This window comes from Doryrhamphus excisus, chromosome 6 (genome assembly GCF_030265055.1).
Source record: "Doryrhamphus excisus isolate RoL2022-K1 chromosome 6, RoL_Dexc_1.0, whole genome shotgun sequence".
NCBI lineage: Eukaryota > Metazoa > Chordata > Actinopteri > Syngnathiformes > Syngnathidae > Doryrhamphus > Doryrhamphus excisus.
The window spans coordinates 1,221,182-1,227,181 of record NC_080471.1 but is presented as its reverse complement, the minus strand read 5'-3'; positions in this window follow the sequence as shown (position 1 = coordinate 1,227,181).

Here is a 6,000-nt window from a genome sequence, read left to right as displayed (position 1 = left end):
TACGTCCTCAGGTCCCTTCATCTTCAGGTCCCTACATCCTCAGGTCCCTACATCTTCAGGTCCCTACATCTTCAGGTCCCTACGTCCTCAGGTCCCTACATCCTCAGGTCCCTACATCCTCAGGTCCCTTCATCTTGAGGTCCCTACATCCTCAGGTCCCTTCATCTTCAGGTCCTTACATCCTCAGGTCCCTACATCCTCAGGTCCCTTCATCTTGAGGTCCCTACATCTTCAGGTCCCTTAATCTTCAGGTCCCTACATCTTCAGGTCCTTACATCATCAGGTCCCTACATCTTCAGGTCCCTTCATCTTCAGGTCCCTACATCTTGAGGTCCCTTCATCTTCAGGTCCTTACGTCCTCAGGTCCCTACGTCCTGAGGTCCCTACGTCCTCAGGTCCCTACATCTTCAGGTCCCTTAATCTTCAGGTCCTTACATCCTCAGGTCCCTTCATCTTCAGGTCCCTACGTCCTCAGGTCCCTATATCTTCAGGTCCCTACATCCTCAGGTCCCTACATCCTCAGGTCCCTACATCCTCAGGTCCCTAAATCCTCAGGTCCCTAAATCCTCAGGTCCCTAAATCCTCAGGTCCCTACCTCTTCAGGTCCCTACATCTTCAGGTCCCTACATCCTCAGGTCCCTACATCCTCAGGTCCCTAAATCCTCAGGTCCCTACATCTTCAGGTCCCTACATCCTCAGGTCCCTACATCTTCAGGTCCCTACATCCTAAGGTCCCTACATCTTGAGGTCCCTACATCTTGAGGTCCCTACATCTTCAGGTCCCTACATCTTAAGGTCCCTACATCCTGAGGTCCTACCTATTGCTCACAGAGCCCAGACCAGAGACCAAGAGTATTGCTGAGCACCATCTTGCCCTTCCATCAAAGTTGTTATGTTACTGATGATGGAATCATCTCTGCCACATTACCCCCCCCCCCCCCCCCCCCCCCGTGTCGCCTTAACACCCCCAACACCCCCCAGCAATCATTAGGTTTAACCAGTCTGCTTCTAATGAGATCAGGGGGTGGGCGTCCTTGGATTTGATCCTGGATCTGCAGGTACAGTAGGTGGTTGGCGCCCATAAGGGGCCCATAGGGGGCCCATTGGGGGCCCATAGGGGGCCCATTAGGGGTCCATACTGACACAGCAGCGTGTCAGCCATTTTGTTTCATGGAGGGAGGAGCGGCAGCTTTGCAGCATAAAAATGTCAGCAAAGGATTTGTCTGCTTTCAAAGGCAGCACGTTCTACCTCGTTTAGGAGGCCATTGATTGAACAAAGGTGGGGGGGTGTGGGGGGGGGGGGGGGCAGCACAAACAGCGTATTGACAAACCGGTTAAAATGACTGAAATGAGAGAAATCACCAGTGCTGTGTTCAATCCCACACAGGAGCGTGTTGCCGCCTCTCTAGCAACATACGTACGCCATCCGCCATCCGGCATCCGGCATCCGGAGGGTTAATCCTGATGCTGGACATGAGGAGGAAATACTGGCAGCTTATTTCACCAGGAAGCACGGGAACACCCAGCCCCCCTCCCCCCATTATTAGGTTAGCATTATTAGGTTAGCATTATTAGGTTAGCATTATTAGGTTAGCATTATTAGGTTAGCATTATTAAGTTACCATTAGGTTAGCATTATTAGGTTAGCATTATTAGGTTAGCATTATTAAGTTACCATTAGGTTAGCATTATTAGGTTAGCATTATTAGGTTAGCATTATTAAGTTACCATTAGGTTAGCATTATTAGGTTAGCATTATTAGGTTAGCATTATTAGGTTAGCATTATTAGGTTACCATTAGGTTAGCATTATTAGGTTACTATTATGTTAGCATTATTAGGTTAGCATTATTAGGTTACCATTATGTTACCATTATTAGGTTAGCATTATTAGGTTAGCATTATTAGGTTACCATTAGGTTAGCATTATTAGGTTAGCATTATTAGGTTACCATTAGGTTAGCATTATTAGGTTAGCATTATTAGGTTACCATTAGGTTAGCATTATTAGGTTAGCATTATTAGGTTAGCATTATTAGGTTAGCATTATTAGGTTATCATTATGTTACCATTATTAGGTTACCATTATTAGGTTACCATTATTAGGTTAGCATTATTAGGTTAGCATTATTAGGTTAGCATTAGGTTAGCATTATTAGGTTACCATTATTAGGTTACCATTAGGTTAGCATTATTAGGTTAGCATTATTAGGTTAGCATTATTAGGTTAGCATTAGGTTAGCATTATTAGGTTAGCATTATTAGGTTACCATTAGGTTAGCATTATTAGGTTACCATTATTAGGTTAGCATTAGGTTAGCATTATTAGGTTAGCATTATTAGGTTACCATTAGGTTAGCATTATTAGGTTAGCATTATTAGGTTAGCATTATTAGGTTAGCATTATGTTACCATTACTAAGGTCGTGGTTATGCTGGAGCCTATCCCAGCTGTCTTCAGGCGAGAGGTGGGTTGCACCCTGGACTGGTGGCCAGCCAATCACAGCAAATCACACTTAAATGTGTTAGTATGTTTAGTAGTTTAGTAGTATCTAACGGCTCTAATAATGCCAAAGGTGGTATATCAGGTCTGTAACATCAGGTCTAACGGCTCTAATAATGCCAAAGGTGGTGTATCAGGTCTATAACATCAGGTCTAACGGCTCTAATAATGCCAAAGGTGGTATATCAGGTCTATAACATCAGGTCTAACGGCTCTAATAATGCCAAAGGTGGTATATCAGGTCTATAACATCAGGTCTAACGGCTCTAATAATGCCAAAGGTGGTGTATCAGGTCTGTAACATCAGGTCTAACGGCTCTAATAATGCCAAAGGTGGTGTATCAGGTCTGTAACATCAGGTCTAACGGCTCTAATAATGCCAAAGGTGGTATATCAGGTCTGTAACATCAGGTCTAACGGCTCTAATAATGCCAAAGGTGGTGTATCAGGTCTATAACATCAGGTCTAACGGCTCTAATAATGCCAAAGGTGGTGTATCAGGTCTATAACATCAGGTCTAACGGCTCTAATAATGCCAAAGGTGGTATATCAGGTCTATAACATCAGGTCTAACGGCTCTAATAATGCCAAAGGTGGTGTATCAGGTCTAACGGCTCTAATAATGCCAAAGGTGGTGTATCAGGTCTAACGGCTCTAATAATGCCAAAGGTGGTATATCAGGTCTATAACATCAGGTCTAACGGCTCTAATAATGCCAAAGGTGGTATATCAGGTCTATAACATCAGGTCTAACGGCTCTAATAATGCCAAAGGTGGTATATCAGGTCTATAACATCAGGTCTAACGGCTCTAATAATGCCAAAGGTGGTGTATCAGGTCTATAACATCAGGTCTAACGGCTCTAATAATGCCAAAGGTGGTATATCAGGTCTATAACATCAGGTCTAACGGCTCTAATAATGCCAAAGGTGGTATATCAGGTCTATAACATCAGGTCTAACAGCTCTAATAATGCCAAAGGTGGTGTATCAGGTCTAACGGCTCTAATAATGCCAAAGGTGGTGTATCAGGTCTAACGGCTCTAATAATGCCAAAGGTGGTATATCAGGTCTATAACATCAGGTCTAACGGCTCTAATAATGCCAAAGGTGGTATATCAGGTCTATAACATCAGGTCTAACGGCTCTAATAATGCCAAAGGTGGTATATCAGGTCTATAACATCAGGTCTAACGGCTCTAATAATGCCAAAGGTGGTATATCAGGTCTATAACATCAGGTCTAACGGCTCTAATAATGCCAAAGGTGGTGTATCAGGTCTATAACATCAGGTCTAACGGCTCTAATAATGCCAAAGGTGGTATATCAGGTCTATAACATTCGGTCTAACGGCTCTAATAATGCCAAAGGTGGTATATCAGGTCTATAACATCAGGTCTAACGGCTCTAATAATGCCAAAGGTGGTGTATCAGGTCTATAACATCAGGTCTAACGGCTCTAATAATGCCAAAGGTGGTATATCAGGTCTATAACATCAGGTCTAACGGCTCTAATAATGCCAAAGGTGGTGTATCAGGTCTATAACATCAGGTCTAACGGCTCTAATAATGCCAAAGGTGGTATATCAGGTCTATAACATCAGGTCTAACGGCTCTAATAATGCCAAAGGTGGTGTATCAGGTCTATAACATCAGGTCTAACGGCTCTAATAATGCCAAAGGTGGTGTATCAGGTCTATAACATCAGGTCTAACGGCTCTAATAATGCCAAAGGTGGTATATCAGGTCTATAACATCAGGTCTAACGGCTCTAATAATGCCAAAGGTGGTATATCAGGTCTATAACATCAGGTCTAACGGCTCTAATAATGCCAAAGGTGGTATATCAGGTCTGTAACATCAGGTCTAACGGCTCTAATAATGCCAAAGGTGGTATATCAGGTCTATAACATCAGGTATAACGGCTCTAATAATGCCAAAGGTGGTATATCAGGTCTATAACATCAGGTCTAACGGCTCTAATAATGCCAAAGGTGGTATATCAGGTCTATAACATCAGGTCTAACGGCTCTAATAATGCCAAAGGTGGTATATCAGGTCTATAACATCAGGTCTAACGGCTCTAATAATGCCAAAGGTGGTATATCAGGTCTATAACATCAGGTCTAACGGCTCTAATAATGCCAAAGGTGGTGTATCAGGTCTATAACATCAGGTCTAACGGCTCTAATAATGCCAAAGGTGGTATATCAGGTCTATAACATCAGGTCTAACGGCTCTAATAATGCCAAAGGTGGTATATCAGGTCTATAACATCAGGTCTAACAGCTCTAATAATGCCAAAGGTGGTGTATCAGGTCTAACGGCTCTAATAATGCCAAAGGTGGTGTATCAGGTCTAACGGCTCTAATAATGCCAAAGGTGGTATATCAGGTCTATAACATCAGGTCTAACGGCTCTAATAATGCCAAAGGTGGTATATCAGGTCTATAACATCAGGTCTAACGGCTCTAATAATGCCAAAGGTGGTATATCAGGTCTATAACATCAGGTCTAACGGCTCTAATAATGCCAAAGGTGGTGTATCAGGTCTATAACATCAGGTCTAACGGCTCTAATAATGCCAAAGGTGGTATATCAGGTCTATAACATTCGGTCTAACGGCTCTAATAATGCCAAAGGTGGTATATCAGGTCTATAACATCAGGTCTAACGGCTCTAATAATGCCAAAGGTGGTGTATCAGGTCTATAACATCAGGTCTAACGGCTCTAATAATGCCAAAGGTGGTATATCAGGTCTATAACATCAGGTCTAACGGCTCTAATAATGCCAAAGGTGGTGTATCAGGTCTATAACATCAGGTCTAACGGCTCTAATAATGCCAAAGGTGGTATATCAGGTCTATAACATCAGGTCTAACGGCTCTAATAATGCCAAAGGTGGTGTATCAGGTCTATAACATCAGGTCTAACGGCTCTAATAATGCCAAAGGTGGTGTATCAGGTCTATAACATCAGGTCTAACGGCTCTAATAATGCCAAAGGTGGTATATCAGGTCTATAACATCAGGTCTAACGGCTCTAATAATGCCAAAGGTGGTATATCAGGTCTATAACATCAGGTCTAACGGCTCTAATAATGCCAAAGGTGGTATATCAGGTCTGTAACATCAGGTCTAACGGCTCTAATAATGCCAAAGGTGGTATATCAGGTCTATAACATCAGGTATAACGGCTCTAATAATGCCAAAGGTGGTATATCAGGTCTATAACATCAGGTCTAACGGCTCTAATAATGCCAAAGGTGGTATATCAGGTCTATAACATCAGGTCTAACGGCTCTAATAATGCCAAAGGTGGTATATCAGGTCTATAACATCAGGTCTAACGGCTCTAATAATGCCAAAGGTGGTATATCAGGTCTATAACATCAGGTCTAACGGCCCTAATAATGCCAAAGGTGGTATATCAGGTCTATAACATCAGGTCTAACGGCTCTAATAATGCCAAAGGTGGTGTATCAGGTCTATAACATCAG